The 17,400-nt window shown below is 39.4% G+C and overlaps 1 protein-coding gene and 1 long non-coding RNA gene across 9 annotated transcripts in view; one reads left to right on the top strand and one right to left on the bottom strand.

Annotated features, from left to right (window-relative positions):
- Window positions 1-17,400, top strand: part of ate1 (arginyltransferase 1) — a 270,016-nt gene that overhangs the window by 198,323 nt on the left and 54,293 nt on the right. The gene's annotated exons all lie outside the window — the stretch shown is intronic.
- Window positions 10,804-17,400, bottom strand: part of LOC144694417 (uncharacterized) — a 33,818-nt gene continuing 27,221 nt past the window's right edge. The window contains exon 3 of the long non-coding RNA XR_013579746.1: window positions 10,804-12,443. This is a non-coding gene — a long non-coding RNA (uncharacterized LOC144694417). The remainder of the gene's footprint in view (window positions 12,444-17,400) is intronic.

Here is a 17,400-nt window from a genome sequence, read left to right as displayed (position 1 = left end):
CTGGTAGGGGATTTTAACTACCCAAATATTAACTGGGATAGTTTTAGTGTGCAAGGTAGGGAGGGAGCAAAATTCTTAGGTTGCATCCAGGCGAACTTCTTTAGCCAGCACTTAGCCCAATAAGGGAGGGGGCAGTTCTGGACCTAATATTCGGAAATGAGCCCGGGCAGGTGGAAGGTGTATCAGTAGGGGAGCATTTTAGAGATAGTTACCGTAACTCAGTTAGATTTAGGATAGTTGTGGAAAAGAATAAGATTGCGCTGGGAATATAAGTTCTAAACTGGGGAAAAGCTAATTTTACTAAGATGAGATACGATTTGGCCCAAGTGGACTATGAGCAGCTACTTGCAGATAAAACTCTGTCAGAGCATTGGGAGGCATTCAAGGAGGAAATAGTGAGAGTACAGGGCAAATATGTTCCCATAAAGACATGGGGGGGACCAGGTTTGGAGAACCCTGGATGTCAAGGGACATAAAGGTTAGGATTAAGAGAAAATGAGAAATTTATGGCAGATACCGAGGGTTCAATATGGCAGAGTCCCTAGAGGAATATAAAAAGTGCAAGGGAGAACATACAAAGGAAATTAGGAAAGCTAAGAGAGTGCATGAGAAAGCATTGGTGGGTAGAATAAAGGAAAACCCAAAGGGTTTTTGAAAAATATAAATAAAGCAAGAGAATAACTAGGGAAAGAGTAGGGCCAATTAGGACCATAGAGATAAAAGCAAAATACTGCAGATGCTGGAAATCTGAAACAAAAACAAAAATGGCTGGAAAAACTCAGCAGGTCTGGCATCATCTGCAGAGAGGAATACAGTTAACGTTTCGAGTCCGTATGGCTCTTCATCAGAACTAAGGAAATATAGAAATGTGGTGAAATATAAGCTGGTTGACAGGGGTGGGACAGGTAGAGCTGGATAGAGGGCCAGTGATAGGTGGAGGCAAAGAAGAGATTGCCAAAGATGTCATAAACAAAAGGACAAAGGGGTGTTGACGGTGGTGATATTATCTAAGGAATGTGCTAATGGTGACATTAAGGGTAGAAAGCAGGACAAGCAAATGACAGATGGCCCTAGTGGGGGTGGGGTGGGGGGAAGGGATCAAAATGGGCTAAAAGGTGGAGATAAAACAATAGATCGAAATAAATTTTAAAATAGGTGGGAAAGGAAAATATATTTTTTAAATTATAAATTATTGGAAAAGGGGGGATCGGAAAAGGAGTGGGGATGGAGGAGACAGTTCATGATCTGAAGTTGTTGAACCATAGAGGTAATCTGTGTGTGGACCCGGAAGAGGTGGACACAGTCCTCAATGAATACCTTGCGTCGGTCTCCACAATAGAAAAGGACAACGCAGGTATAGACATTAGGGTGGAGGACTGTGAAATGTTAGAGGAAATTAACATAGAGAGAGAGGAGGTACTAGCAGGCTTAGCGGCCTTAAAAGTGGATAAATCCGCAGGCCCGGGTGAGATGTATCCCGCGCTGTTGAGGGAAGCAAGGAAAGAGATATCAGGGGCCCTGGCAGTAATTTTTCAAATCCTCTCTGGCCACAGGTGAGGGACTGGAGGACTGCTGATGTTGTCCCATTATTAAAAAAAGGAGGAAGGGATAGACCATTACAGGCCAGTCTAACCTCAGTGGTGGGGAAGTTACTAGAAAGAATTCTGAGGGACAGAATATATCTACACTTGGAGAGACAATGATTAATCAGGGATAGTCAGCAGGGAAGGTTGTGTTTGACTAATTTGATCAAATTTTTTGAGGAGGTAACCAGGAGTGCTGATGAGGGTAATGCATTTGATGTGGTCTACATGGGCTTCAACAAGGCTTTTGATAAGGTTCCTCATGGCAGACTGGCCAAGAAAGTAAGAGCCCATGGGATCCAAGGCAAAGTGGCACATCGAATCCAAAATTGGTTGAAAGGCAGGAAGCAGAGGCTGATGGTAGAGGGATGTTTCTGTGACTGGAAGTCTGTATCCAGTGGGGTTCTGCAGGGCTTGGCCCTGGGGCCCTTGCTGTTTGTGGTGTACATAAATGATTTGTACTTAAATGTAAGGAATATGATCAAGAAGTTTGCAGGTGACACAAAAATTGGTAGATTGGTAAATAGTAAGGAGGATAGCCGTAAACTGCAGGAGGATATCAATGGACTGGTCAGGTGGGCAGAGCAGTGACAAATGGAATGCAACCCGGAATACTGTGAGGTAGTGCATTTGGGGAGGGCTAACAAGGCAAGGGATTACACTATGAATGGTAGGACCCTGGAAAGTACGGAAGATCAGAGGAACCTTGATGTGTATATCCACAGACTTCTGAAGATAGGGCAGGTGGGTAAAATAGTTAAGAAGGCATATAGGATACTTGCCTTTATTAGCTGAGGCATAGAATATAAGAGCAGGGCGGTTGTGCTGGAACAGTATAAAACGCTGGTTAGGCCACAACTGGAGTACTGCATGCTATTCTGGTCACCACATTATAGGAAGGATGTGATTGCACTGGAGAGGGCAGAGAGGAGATTTACAAGGGTGCTGCCTGGGATGGAGGGTCTGAGCTGTGAGGAAAGATTGGATAGGCTGGGGTCGTTTTCCTTGAATCAGTGAAGATTGAGAGGGGACCTGATAGAGGTGTATAAGATTATGAGGGGCATAGATAGGGTGGATAGGAAGGCACTTTTTCCATTAGTAGAGGGGTCAATAACCAGGAGGCATAGATTTAAGGTAAGAGGTAGAAGGCTAAGAGGGGAGTTGAGGAGAAATGTTTTCACCCAGAGGGTGGTGGGAGTCAGGAACTCACTGCCTGAAAGGGTGGTTGAGTCAGAAACTCTCTTAACGTTGGAGAAGTGTTTAGATATTCACTTGCATTGCCATAGCCACCAGGGCTATGGGCCAAGCACTGGAAAATGAGATTAGTGTAGCCAGATATTTGTTGACCGGCATGCACATGAATAGCCGAACGGCCCTCTTCTGTGCTGCAAATGTCTGAGCCTAATCACCTTAGCATGGAAGACCATTTTCCAGGATGTAATGACTCATGGGCAGCAGTTTGGGCACCCTTGTGCTATGTAGTTGTTTTTATATTTGTTCATGAGATGTGGGAATCACTGGAAAGTCTGGCATTTATTGCCCATCCCTAATTGCCTTTGAGAAGTGTTGGTGAGCCACCGCCTTGAACTGCTGCAGTCCTTGTGGTGTAGGTACACCCATAGGGAGGGATGTTCAGTATTTTGACAAGCGACTGAGTGAATGGCAATATATTTCCAAGTTAGGATGGTGTCTGACTTGGAGGAGAACTTGCTGGTGCTAGCATTTCCATGCATTTGCTGCCTTTGTTTTACTCAATGGTGGGGCTTGCAGGTTTGGAAAATGCCTTGACCAGAGTCTTTTTCATTCTTCAAACAATATGAAGCTCCACATACCACAATTGCACATATTTCTTCCTACTTTATCAGATGTCACAAAACACACATCTCCAACAATACGTCTTGAGGTTCTTTTCCTGGTCATGAAGGTTTTTTTGTGTTTTTCTTCCATTTACCTTACCTTTTGTAGGCAATTCAAAATGTACAAGTAGCCCTTTAGGGTTGTAAGTGTTAAGTGATTACTTTTTAGTTTAGCTGCAGGCCAAAACAAGTCACTGCAATGATGCTTTTGAGCTTTACATGATGTTTGAGTAGGAGATCATTTGTGAAATTGCTTACTTGCAATGGCATAGTCATGTATGTGCTCAGTACATAGTTTTCTGAAGCTTATCACAGTAGGCTAGACTCCAATTTTGTGTAAAGGATGCTTATCATTTAAATATCAAAGAAATCCATACCAGGTAGATAATTAATTTTTATTAAATGACAGTTAATATGTCATCACATGAAGGTTTCTTTGTGAATTACATTCAGAACTAAAGTTAAACATGATACAGAATAAATAAGTTTGATATATGCCCAGAAATCTGATCTTTGTTGATCTGAATTACTGGCCGCTGTCCCATCTTATCATATTGTCATTGAAGCAGGAACGTCACAGTTTTTTGAATTTCTGTTATGCTGGCATATTATCCGTTGGTGATGAACGGTTTCATGGTTGGAGTGAGAACAGCCAAGCCTGAAGTTTGTTGTTCTAATAATCTGATTCAAACCACACAGGCGCCTGTATTAAAGCTGCTGTCAGCTTTGCTGCTGGAACAAACAGTACTTCCAGCAAAGCATGGCAGGGAATCTGTTATTAGAGTTTGCACGGTGAAGTTATGTGACAGGTGGTCTTCCGCAAATATCTTATTATTTACTTGTATGAAGTACTAATCGATTGTGAAAAGTAAAAAAAAAAATTGCATTATAGGAACTTTTCTGTCAAATTGGCTTCTAGATTATTTTTTCTCCAACCCTTTGTTTTAAAACATGATGTTGCTCTCTATCAAATAAAACGAAAACATTTCCATTTATTTATCATGTGGTCATTGTTGATCAGAAAATAAACCCTCAGTTAACTGAAGAGCAAATTCATCAGTTGATCCAGTAGTATGAAATGAACTAGGTGATGAATGAATATTGCATTAAAATGATTAATATGTTATAGTAGAGATTGAATATTTTAAATATTCTGCTTTTTCTATATGCACTCTCAACATTTTAAAACAAAGCCCCTGAATGAGAAACTTGGAAGATTGCCTGTCAGTTGATCCATGCCTATTTGATAGTCTCATCCCAGTGAACTAATCATTATTTTTGGTATGTTGATGGGTTTTAAGTTTTGGGTAATGAGTTCGTTGGCCAACCAAACTCTAACTGCATGCTTTCCATGCTCTCCTCAAATGCTGCTTGCAATCAATAACGGACAGACTGATGTAAGAATAAACAGTGATGGTTTATTGAGACATAGGGCAGAGCACCAGATCATACGTGCTCACTCAGAAACCTCCAGAACTAGACTTACAGTTCCCAGTTGCTAGAGCTGTATGGTGATTCATCAGTGCTGTCACATGATCAGTACACGTGCTTCCTCTTAAAGGGACAGGGTATCTCACTTTACCACATCCCTCCCCCTTTACTTAAAAGTACAAAGTAGCAAACTTAAAACACATTAACTATTTACAAAATAACTAATTACTGGTCAAGTCTCTCAGGAGACCTTCTTTGATGGGTTGAGTGTCGTAGCTCAACAACCTCAGCTGGTGTTTCCAAGACCTCCTTTTCAGGGGCAGTTGCCCACTATGTCCCTCAGTGGATGATTTCACCATCTTTCAGGTGCAGTCACGCTCACTCCTGTTGCCCCTCCCCTCCAATCTGAAACAGATAAAGGGCAACAAGCACAAAGCAATACAGCAATGAGCCACATGACTTCTGAGGAGAAAGAGGAAAAGGGGAAAAAAATCTTTTTGTTCTTTCTGCGGACTGTCAATAATTTCTCTTTTTGTTCCTGCATGCCCTTTTCTTTGTAGCACTGACCCGTATCTCTGTCTTCTTTTTAATTTCGCTGTTGGCTGGACTAGACTCAGGTACGAGCTGAACGTGAATGAGCTCACTAGTTGGATTTTCCGACAACTCTTCTGAGAATTCAGGGCCTTTAGCTTTAAAACTTCAGGGCTTTTATGCAGCTGCTGCTTCAACTCTGCCTATTCTTTCCTATTCTCATTAATAGTTTCCTGGAGAATCGCATCTCGCTCTCCCTTCTCAGCTAATTTGTTCCTTAACTCGGCCAGAGACAGGTTCAACTCTTCCTTTTCTTCTGCATATCTTTCCAGTGGCACAAATTGGGAACTGATTGGATTTTGTAGCACACGAAAGTCCTTTAATAGATTTTCCATTTCCTTTCGAAGGATGCTGATTTCAGCTTGAACTCTGTCCCAGTGTAACACTTCTACAGGCTTGTCCCATTGGGTCTTTGCGTACTCTTTTTTTTGTAGCAACACTTCTGGTTTCGAATTGGGAACTTAGCAAGCCCTCAAGATTTATCTCTCCCAGCCAGTTCCTTCTGAGGAGACATGATCTCCTGCCAGACATTACGAATAGGGGCAATTTTGCAGACTGTCCCGCATACTGCACCTTCACTTGACAAACCCCTTTTACATTTATTTCTTCGCCCATATATGTCCTTAGCTTTATGTCTAAAACTTCTAACTTCAAAGGATGGGCTCCTTTACTCAGATATCTAAATGTATGCTCTCCAGTGACGGACATTGACGCTCCCGTATCAACTTCCATCTTAGTGGGTTGTCTGTTAAATATGACTACTTGGATTGGCTCGGTTCTACCCACTTTGAGGTTATATAATGAATAGATGTCTGATTCTATTTCTTCTGGCTCTTCCATTAGGCATATTTCACAATTTTTCCTTCTGCCTTTATTGTATTGTTTTAGCCTTTCTCTGCAGGTGCCACATTATGTGGCCATAGCGGTGGCAGAAAAAGCACTCGTCTTGTTTAAGTTGTCGTTTGCTCACTGGAGCCTGGATGTATTTCTGTCATTCATATTGTAGGTTTTCATTGCATACTGTTGTTTTTCAATGGTCTGGAGCTAGAGAGCATTTCCCGTCTTTCCGTGGAGTCTGAAGTTTTTGTGCCTTTTGTTGCTGGATTGTCCCGCTCGACCAGATGGACGGTGCCATTTTGTGTATCTTTCATAACTTTGAAATTTCTAACAGCACTCTCCATGGCTGTGGCTAACTCTAATGCCTTATTGAAGTCTAGACTAGGTTTGTCTAGCAAATGCCTTTGGATAGTATCATCTTCAATCCTGCACATGAGCCGGTCTCTCAGCATATCGCTCATGGATGTTCCAAATTCTCAATGCTCAGTTAATGCCTTTAAATCGGCCAAATAGGCAGCTATTGTCTCCTCTGGAAGCCTGTTCCTTGAATTGAACTTGAAGCGATGCATAGTAACTGAGGCATTGGTCTCAGGTGGCTCTGTACAATTTTTATTAACTCGTCGAAAGCCTTTGAGTCTGGGCGCTAGATGACATAAGGTTGCGGATCAGCCCGTACATTTTGATCCCGCATGAGGACAAAAGAATCGTCCTTTTCTTCTCCTTCCCTTGATGTCATTAGCGGTAAAAAAGAACACTAGGCATTCAACATACTGAGACCAGCCATCTGAAATGGGGTCGAATTGATCGACACGCCGGAACTGCAGCATCGTGAACGACTGCAAGGCGACTGCACTTCTGATAGGCTTCCCAGGTAATGACGAATTTAGGTGTTTGGCTTACCGTGGAGTTGCCCTCTCTCTGGGGTTTCTTATAATTTTCTGTCCATAGCCATTTTTCATGTATTTACCCTTTTAAATGCATCACTGCTTTAAGATCAGTCACCGTTTCTTTTTTAACTCTGTCCCTGCAGTTGCCGGCTTTTCTCTGCTGTGTTTCGCGCTCTTTTCGAGTTTTGGCAGAATTCCCGCGATCACAATTCTGCAGGGTTTTTTTCAATTTTAAACTGCAGCACTGTTTTCTGCTCCTACTGTTGGCTGTCGCTAATTTTACAAGGTAAGTACAGATGGTCTTTCCAATGCTTTGCTCACCTGCCTTATGGACTCTCACTCAGGGGTCTTGCAATGTTTTTATCCCATCCTCATCGCCACTTTTATGTCTTGGGTAAATTAGTTCATTGGCCAACCGATCTCTAACTGCACGCCTTCCTATGTTCTCCTCAATTGCTGCTTGCAATCCATAGTGGGGAGAGACTGATGTAAGAATAAACATGATGGATTATTGAGACGTAGGACAGAGCACCAGATCAAACGTGCTCACACAGAAACCTCCAGAATTAGACTTAGAGTTGTCAGTTGCCCGTGCTGTATAGTGATTCGTCAGTGCTGTCACATGATCAGTACACTTGCATTCTCTTAAAGGGACAGGGTACCTTACTTTACCACAATGAGGCCATTGAGAGGAAAAAAAACTTTCTTGAGAATGCTTGAGACAGATTTATTTTATCAAAATTTATGCCGCAAAGGCATTATTTAATAGTTAACTCCAGTTCTTAGTTGTATCTTTTGAGGAGGGACACTAGGGTTAGATGTAGGGAATAGTCAGTTGCCCTTTCGTAGCTGTACTTAGGAACATAGAAACAGGAGTAGGCCAATCATCCCCTCAAGCCTGTTCTGGCACTCAGTTTGATCATAGCTGATTAGCACCTCAGCTGTATTTACCCGCCCTTGTTCCACACTTCTTAATTCCATTACCCAACAAAAATCAATCAATTTCAGTCTTGAAGATTCCATTTCATCCAGCAAGAAAATTTGATGCAAAGTATTCATTTAACAAGTCTGCCATTTACTTACTACCCATTATAGCATTGCTTACATTTGTCTCTAATTAGCCCACATTCCCCTTTCCTCTTTTTAATATTTATAAAAGGGTTTGCTGTTAGTTTTGACCCCTTGTAAGTTTAATTTCATTTTCCTTTTGTGCCTCTTGTTGCTCTCTTTGTGTACCCCCAAGTTGCTTTTTAATGTCTCCAAGTCTGTTGGATTTCCACTTTTTCTTGCACTTGTGTAAACCTTTTCTTTTACTCCGATAGTGTCTCTTACCCCATTTGTTGACCATGTTTGCTCAACTATTCAAGTGGTGCTTTTGCCTCTTAGTGATATGTACTGGATATAAATTGTACCAAATACATCTTAGAATACTTCCCACTATGAGTCTTTAGGTTGACTTGAGTACTTTACAAGTAAAATTTTAATTGCTGTGTAATTTTGTTCTCCGTGAATATAAAGCAAAATACTTCGTTTTTAATTTTGTAGTCTGTTGTAATTTTTAGTAGTTTTGAATGCATGTTTTAATTGAATTTTCTTTCTCCTTTTTGCTTCTGAACTTTATAACAGAACAAAATGTACAGAATTTATTAAACTCTGTCACAGCTGTAAGGATGATGGGAGCCTCTGACAACCTATACTTTGCATTTGAACTTGTATTCTTACCAATTTGTCCAAACTAAATCTAAAATTCATAAATTCTACCTTTAGTTTGGAAAGTCATCTTGAATTTTCTTTTAAAAAAATAGTTACATTGAGTCATTCTGTTGTATTTCTTATTAACTTAAAACAGAATGATGTTAATTTCTTGTGTCTGGTTAATATATTCACTTTGGCTTTGCTAGAAATGGAGAAAACTGAGTGACATAGAATTGCAAATTTGTATTGTAATGTTTATTTTGAAATGTTTCCTGCACAAAGATTTGCCAATAAGTTTGAGTCTTTAATTAAAATGCCCATTTAAAAGCAGATAAAAATTTTGAAAACAATTGTGAATTGTAAAAACAGGTAAAAACAACCGGAATGCAGATGGGCATGAAATATATGTCTGTTCTATTTCTTGTTGAAAATGTTAATTGTCTCGCATACTGTGGGGAAAAATTAAACTACATAAATCTAATATGCTTTAAAGCTTTAGATGTATAAAACTGTTAATGTTCCAAGTGCTTGTCAATTATTTGACAAAGATTTTGTCTGTGTTCTCACAGTGTGAGGTCTGACTGTGCTATAGAACAGAATTTTTCATTTTACATCTGGTATAACTCCTCATGGAACTTTGGCGACTAGCAGTAGCACTTGGAATATGTTGTATTGTCATTGCCAGCAGTTTATTCTTTCTGTTAGCAACACTCTAGATGTGTGATATAATTGAAATCATTGGGTTGATTCCTGAATCTTTGTCTCAATACTTCCATAACTCATTCGATTTTTTACACTTCATTATCAGTATGTATCTTCCATCATTTCCAATATTTCTCAAAATGTTAAAGTGCCTCCAGTAACTGCAGATAAGCATAATTTCTTCCAGTTTCTGTGATGGAACTTAGTTTAGAAAACTTTGAACAAGCTGTGGCTAGCATTCTGGATGTGCCATAAGAGGAGAATGTGAGCTGTATGGGAGTTTCATTGTTTTTTAACTTAGTCAGCAAATGCATTGTTCTTGGCTGAACTTGAAGTTGCTGAATTTCTCTTCCAATTTAAATTTTTTAAAAGCCTATGACCTGGCTGACAAATACTGAAAGTGTTTGAGCTTTAAGACATTGAGCTATGAGCAAAAAGTGGCTGCATTATAGTCGTAATTGCGAACACAAAAATGGATGAACATGTTTAGATGGTATTTTTGAATTATATTTAGAGGGATTAATTGCAGAAGGAAAGAGGTCATGTTGACTTTTGTATATGATTATCAGTGAGGCAACATTTGGATACTGCTCACAGTTTTGAGTTTCTTACTTTGGTAGTACATAACACCTTTGGATGAAGTCCAACACAAGATGTAGCAGGAGGGTGCTGAAGATTAAGAGTCTGTTATGAGGAAAAGCTCCAGCAACCAATTTTGTATTCTCTCAGCTGAGAAGATTGGGGATTTGATAGATTCAAAATGATAACAAGGAACCATAGATAAATCCCGTTGGCAGACAAGTAAAGATGAGACCATGTTATCAAGCTAAGTACAAGATATGTAAATGAAGAAATTATTGGAAACATTTTTTGAATTTTGCCATATAGAATGCTTTGCCACAGGTGGAAATCAATGCCAAATTGATGAAAGCATTCAAAAAATACTTGATGATTCTTTGAAGATTATGAAAAGGATATTGGGGGAAAATCAATAATATGGTTTTAACATGCAGCAAAGCAGGAAATGGAACTGTGCAAGCTAGGGCACCTAGATTCATCTGAGTAGTCTCTTCCTGTGCGAAAATCTCTCTTTCCATAACTGAAAAATCGTAATTATTTTGCTTGTGCGCCACAATTAAATTCCATCTTCATTCGTAGTTATGTGTGACTTGGTAAAAAAAATCCACAGATATTTTTGAAAATCACTTTTTATTTTAATTGGAAATGAAATTCACGAAATGGAACGGTGCTTTGTAGAAAAATAATCTTTATCTAATCCCAGAGAGGTTGCGGAGCACTTCAGGTTTGTATTTTTGTTTTAGTTTTGTAATACGAGGATTGCTAAATTCTGTTTTTAGCATCAATTCTGATTTTGGAAGAGTTAGAAGAGTCCCTAAAAATATTATAAATGTGAGTTTATTCATATTTAGCAATTTTTGCCTGGAGATAGATGCATGATATACCTGGACTGAACCACCAAAGTTCATTCCTTCTATTTACAACATTTTTAAAGTGCAACTTGATATAAGCTATCAGTTTTTATCGTTGGAAGTCTGATATTGCAGAAGATTATATTAAAAGTTTATAGTTTTGCCGAGAAGTGTTTAGATAATTAATTAAAGCAAAAAAAGACCCAAATATCAAGATACAAATAATCTAAGGGGTTTTCTGTTGTTTGTTATGAATTATAAAAACAAGGTCATTCCAAGTGTTCACCTGTAAATAAAAGGATTGTTGTGATTGAACAATGTGCCATGGCTTATGTCAGTTTAAGTAGCTTTTGCAGGCAGGGTCATAAATTCATGATGAGTGTTTGTTTAATTCAGAGTTTGCAACACACCTAGAAGCAGATGTGTGTTCAGGTATATAAAGACAGTCCCACTGATTTAGTGCTCATAAGCTTAAATAAGAAAGTTTATTGTAATTCGATAGATGTCCGAACTGAATATGTTAACAACTGCACATAATAAACATTCAGAGAAAGATTGTTACAGAAAAGGGAGAGCTCAGATGACTGTTCAACTGGAATTATAAATGGCTTAATAATAAAGCAATGTCTGTGCAAAAGATCCTCGAATATTTCAGTTAAATAGAAACAGTTGTGAATCATTAATCAAACACAACAATAAGTGATTTGAACTATACATTTTTACATTAAAGAGACTAGCTGATTTTAATGTGGCCAGCCAGCATTGTCATTAAAGAATTCAGTCAAGGAGCCATTTCAGCTGTATGTGTTTATACTTGTGGCAGCCAATAATTTGGAGGAATAGTGATTGTTATATCTTGTCAATGAGTGTGAAATGTTAGCAATATCCCAAAGTTTACTAGGTAGGGACTAAAAAAATTGATGATAGGAAGTAAAAAGGTGTGCTACTGTATGATTATAGTTGATGCACTGTGGGTGAAATTGAAGTGCACAGACATATATCGAAACAGTGTTTGCACAGTGTGTGTTCTTGAGCTATGCCCACAGCACAAGATGTCAATGTAACATTTGGCAGGCTAAATTATGGTCTGAACAAGTTCAACATGTCAGATGGTATATACCTCCTACCAATGCTGTATGAAATCCATGTGTTTCGTTGCTTTAGTGCACAAAATGGCACTAAATGTTGGTGTGTCATTCCCTCAGAATAATATTTTTAAAATTTCACAAATTTCCATTTTTTTAAGTTTGTTTATATATCAGATTCTACCTTAATGCCATATTTATGTCCCAGTTGTTATTTTCACTTCTACAAAATGATTAAAATGTGTATTGCAATCCATGCTTCAAGTTCCTGATTTGCTGTCTGTGGAAATGTTTCAGCTTGATTGGCTGCTTGATGACATCACTGTTTCTGGACACCATAGATCTCCTATGGATGACAAAAATTCAAAGTCATTCCCGAATAGAGAAAATTGACACTCGAGAGCCCGCAATATCTTTGTGGGCTTCTTTTTTCAAGGTCAGCGATAAGCACTGCTCCTTCACCGCTGACCTCAAAATCCTGGCCAATTTGTTGAGTCCTGTGAACCAGGCAGTTCAGTGGAGTAGCCCAAGATGGGACTTCAAAGTCAGGAGAAATAAACAATTGACACACCATCCCGTCTAGCTGGTAGTGCACAATTGAAACAGACTGATAATGGACTGGCATTAGTATGGGTCAGAAAGCAGTCTGCAGACTGAACTTCATTAATAACCTGACTACAGCATTCTGCACAGAGATGAGCAATGTTGTGAAGACACTAATACCAGTTTGATACAAGCTGTCATGCGTCTCAATGACACTTTACAGTTATGTATGTCTCAGCCAGGTCACTTTAAGTGCAGCATTGCCACAGATCTGATTCTATAATTGACACCGTGTCATTCAGTTTTATAGGATAAGTAGCCATATAAAATTTTATGTTCAAAACTTTTATGTCCAAGAAAATGTATATGAAGAATCCAAGTTGTCAGTATTTGCTATAGGTCAGGACATAGCACATTTGTGAAATGTAGAAACTGTTCTCACTTATGCCACATATAGATTTAGCCACCTTACACACAGACATACGAACAAGGAGCAGGAGTAGGCTGTTCGGCTCCTCAAGCCTGCTCTGCCACTTAATAAGATCATGGCTGATCTGATAGTAACCTGAAATTTGCATCCCGCCTACCCCCGATAACCTATCACCCCCTTGCTTGCCAAGAATCTATCCACCTCTGCCTTAAAAATATTCAAAGATTCTGTTTCCACTACCTTTTCAGGAAGAGAGTTCCAAAGATTCACAACCCTCTGTGAGAAAAAATTTCGCCTCACCTCCATTTCAAATGGGCAGCCCCTTATTTTTAAACAGTGACCCCTAGTTCTAGATTCTCCCACAAAAGGAAGCATCCTCTCCACATCCACCCTGTCAAGACTCCTCAGGATCTTGTATGTTTGAATATTGAGTGGAATATTTTTCATATTTCAAAAACTAACCTTATTAGGATGGACTAATGATATGACATAATCCACCAAATAAATCAATAGTACCAGCTGTAATTAATTTCTGTTGCCGCATGATTTTTATTGCTGATATTGTTTGATATTAGCCACGATGTTTCGACTTTTGTTCCCTGATTCGTGCCATTGACCAATTCTTGCAGAGAAAGAAAAAGAAAATTGAGCAGGGCTATGCTCTTTATCACTAATGATGTAGGTGTGCAGGTATAAGCACATACACTCAGTTTGGGGCCTTCACCATCAAATATCCCATCAACATTCAATGTCCAAAATGATATGCAGCATGATCAACTGGGAAAGTTACTAAAGATTTGTGAAACTGAATCCCACCTATAGTTGTCATTCAAGAAAAAAGGAGTAAAGGGAGAAAATCATAGGGAAAAATTGGGGGTGTAGATGCCTGCTTTTCTGCTACAATATTTTTTTGCATGGTGAATTTTGCTGGCAGTTATCAAAATCTGATGTGTAGTGTTTGTAATGCATTTATAAACTTCTGAACTATACCGAAATATTGTTCGTTAACATCAAGGAAAAAACATTTCATATGTTTAAACTATTTTCTGTATAAAGTAAGAGTCTTGTGTTTTTTTATGTTGGATTGTGTCCATAAATCCGCAGAGAATTGGTACTGATTCAAAACTTTGTAAGTAGAAGTGCATTTTGCTACTTTCTGCACTTCACATTATCATCTAGTCATACCAGCAAACTGCCTCGCCACGACTGTCCCCAGAAGTATCTTTTCCTGGCTCGGCAGAATGGTGACTTTCAAACCTTACAGTCTGTTGCCTGTTATTCTTTAAATTTCAGGGTAAACAAATAGTAAAATCTAATGCATTTCAGCTCCTATAAACCTGTCACTGCTTTTCATCACTTGGCTGAGTTGCAGGTCTTAAAACGTAACTGAGAATGCAAGTAGACTAAATAATTGTGTTATTTATAATTCCTTGTGGGCTGGATTTGTATTTCTAACTCTTGTCAGAGTTAAATCCCTTTTAGCTTCATTTCTGAAAAGATGGCGTGCATTTTTCAATGTGCTTATTATGTAGAAATAAATGCAGCCTTATTAAATATTAACACATGAAGATGCGCATAATATTGCAATTGCTGTTAGTTTGTTTTTAAGTCAATAAGTAAGATGTAGAATATTTTTCACCTGGACTTTTCATAACATTTAACATGCAACAGTTGATCTAAGGAATTGCTCACAAACAAAAATATTCTAAACATAAAATGTTAAAATATTAACTGAATATTAATAATATTATCCCCAATTAATTGTATTTTGTTTTCTTTATCTCAGAATAATTCAAAAAAAAATTCTTCTCCAATAACTTAATGAGTTGTGATTAAATATCTTTGACCCTGAAATTACACTGTCGGAAACTAGTATCATAAACATCCGAACAAATGAATTAGGAGAAGTAGTAGACCATTCGGTCCCTCGAGCCTGCTCTGCCATTCATTGAGATCATAGCTGATTGTGGCTTTAAATACACTTTCCTTCCTACCCCCTTAACCTTTTGACTCTCTTGTCAATCAAGAAGCTATCTAATTCAGCCTTAAAAATATTCAGTGACCCTGCCTCCACCACTCGCTGGGAAAGAGAGTTCCACAGACTCATGACCCTATGGGAGAAAAAATGCCTCGTCATCTCTGTCTTAAATGGGAGATCCCTTATTTTTCAACTGCGTCCCCTAGTTCTAGCCTCTCCCACAAGGGGGAACATCCTTTCAGCATCCACCCTGTCAAGTCCCCTCCGGATCTTATATGTTTCAGTAAGATCGGCTCTCATTCTTCTAAACTCCAATGGGTACAGGACCAACCTGCCCAACAGTTTCTCGAAGGATAACCCCCTCGTTCAAGAATCAGTTGAGTGAACCCTCTCTGAACTGCTTCCAATGTAATTAGGTCCTTTCTTAAATAAGGAAACCAAAAGTGTACACAGAACTTTAGATGTGGTCTCACCAATACCTTATACAATTGTAGCAAAATATCCTTACTTTTATTGTAAGGGGAATGGAATATAAATAACAACATTTAATTTGCCTTCCTAATCTCTTGCTGTACCTGCATACTAACTTTTCCTGATTCATGTACCAGGACATCCAGATCCCTCTACCACCAAGTTCTGCAATCTCTCCCCATTTAAATAATATGCTGCTTTTTTTATTCTTCCTGCCAAAGTGGACGAGTTCACATTTTTCCACATTATACTCCATCTGCTAAACTTTTTGGCCACTCGCATAACCTATCCATATCCCTTTGTAGACTCCTTATGTCCTCTTCACAACTTACTTTCCTACCTATCTTTGTGTCATCAGCAAATTTAGCAATCATACATTTGATCCCGTCAACCAAGTCATTGATATACATTGTAAATAATTGAGGTCCCAGCACTGATCCTTGTGGCACTCCACTCATTACGTCTTGCCAACCTGAAAATGACCAAATTATGCCTACACTCTGTTTCCTGTTAACTAACCAATCCTCTATCCATGCTAATATGTTACCCCCTACACTAGGAGCTCTTATTTTGTGCAGTAACCTTTGATGTGGCATTTGTCAAATGCCTTCCGGAAACCTAAGCACACCACACCCACAGGGTTACCCTTTATCCACGTTGGGACTCTGATAAATTAATCAAGCCTGGTTTCCTTTTCACGAAATCATGCTGACTCTGCCTTATTACACTGAGATTTTCTAAGTGCCCCTCTATAACCTTCTTGATAATAAATTTCAGCATTTTCCCTATGATAGACATTAAGCTTGCTGGCCTGTAGTTTCCTGCTTTCTGTCTCCTCTTCTTCCTGCTTTCTGCCTCCTTTCTATCTTGCATAGAGGAGTTTCATGCACTATTTTCCAATCTGATGGGGCCTTTCCAGAATCTAGGGAATTTTGGAAAATTAAAATCAGTGCACCTACTATCTCAGCAGTTACTTCTTTTAAGACTCTCAGATGAAGTCCGTCAAGGCCTGGGGCCTTGTCAGCTTTTAGTTCTAATAATTTTCTCAGTACCCTTTCCCTGGTGATTATAATTGTTTTAATTCCTCCTCCGTCCCTTTCACCTTTTGATACACACTTACTTCTGCGATGTTATCTGTATCCTCTATAGTGAAGACAGATGCAAAATATCTGTTCAATTCAACCACCGTTTCCTTATTTTTTTTTATTCATTCACGGGATGTGGGCTTCGCAGGCCTTCTTGAACCGCTGCAGTCCTTATGGTGTAAATACGCGCACAGTGCTGTTAAGGAGGGAGTTCCAGGATTTTGACCCAGCAACAGCGAAGGAAAGGCAATATATTTCCAAGTCACAATGGTGAGTGACTTGGAGGGGAACTTCCAGGTGGTGGTAGTGTTCCCTTCTATCTGCTGCCCTTGTCCTTCTAGATGGTAGTGGTCGTGGGTTTGGAAGGTGCTGTCTAAAAAGCCTTGGTGAATTCCTGGAGTGTATCTTGTAGGTGGTACACACTGCTGCTACAGTGCGTCGGTGGCGGAGGAAGTGAATGTTTGTGGATGTGGTGCCAATCAAGTGGGCTGCTTTGTCCTGGATGGTATTAAGCTTCTCGAGTGTTGTGGGAGCTGCTCTCATCCAGGCAAGTGGGGCGTATTCCATCACACTCTTGACTTGTGCCTTGTTGATGGTGGACAGGCTTTGGGGAGTCAAGTTACTCTCTCAGGATTCCCAGCCTCTGACCTGCTGTTGTAGGCACAATATTTATATGGCTAATCCAGTTCAGTTTCTGGTCAATGGTAACCCCCCAGGATGTTGATAGTGGAGATTCAGTGATGGTAATGCCATTGAACATCAAGGGGCGATTGTTAGATTCTCTCTCGGAGATGGT

This window comes from Cetorhinus maximus, chromosome 20 (assembly GCF_964194155.1).
Source record: "Cetorhinus maximus chromosome 20, sCetMax3.hap1.1, whole genome shotgun sequence".
In the NCBI taxonomy this organism is placed as follows: domain Eukaryota; kingdom Metazoa; phylum Chordata; class Chondrichthyes; order Lamniformes; family Cetorhinidae; genus Cetorhinus; species Cetorhinus maximus.
Note: the sequence above shows the minus strand (reverse complement) of the source record. Positions and strands in the feature narration are given on the sequence as shown.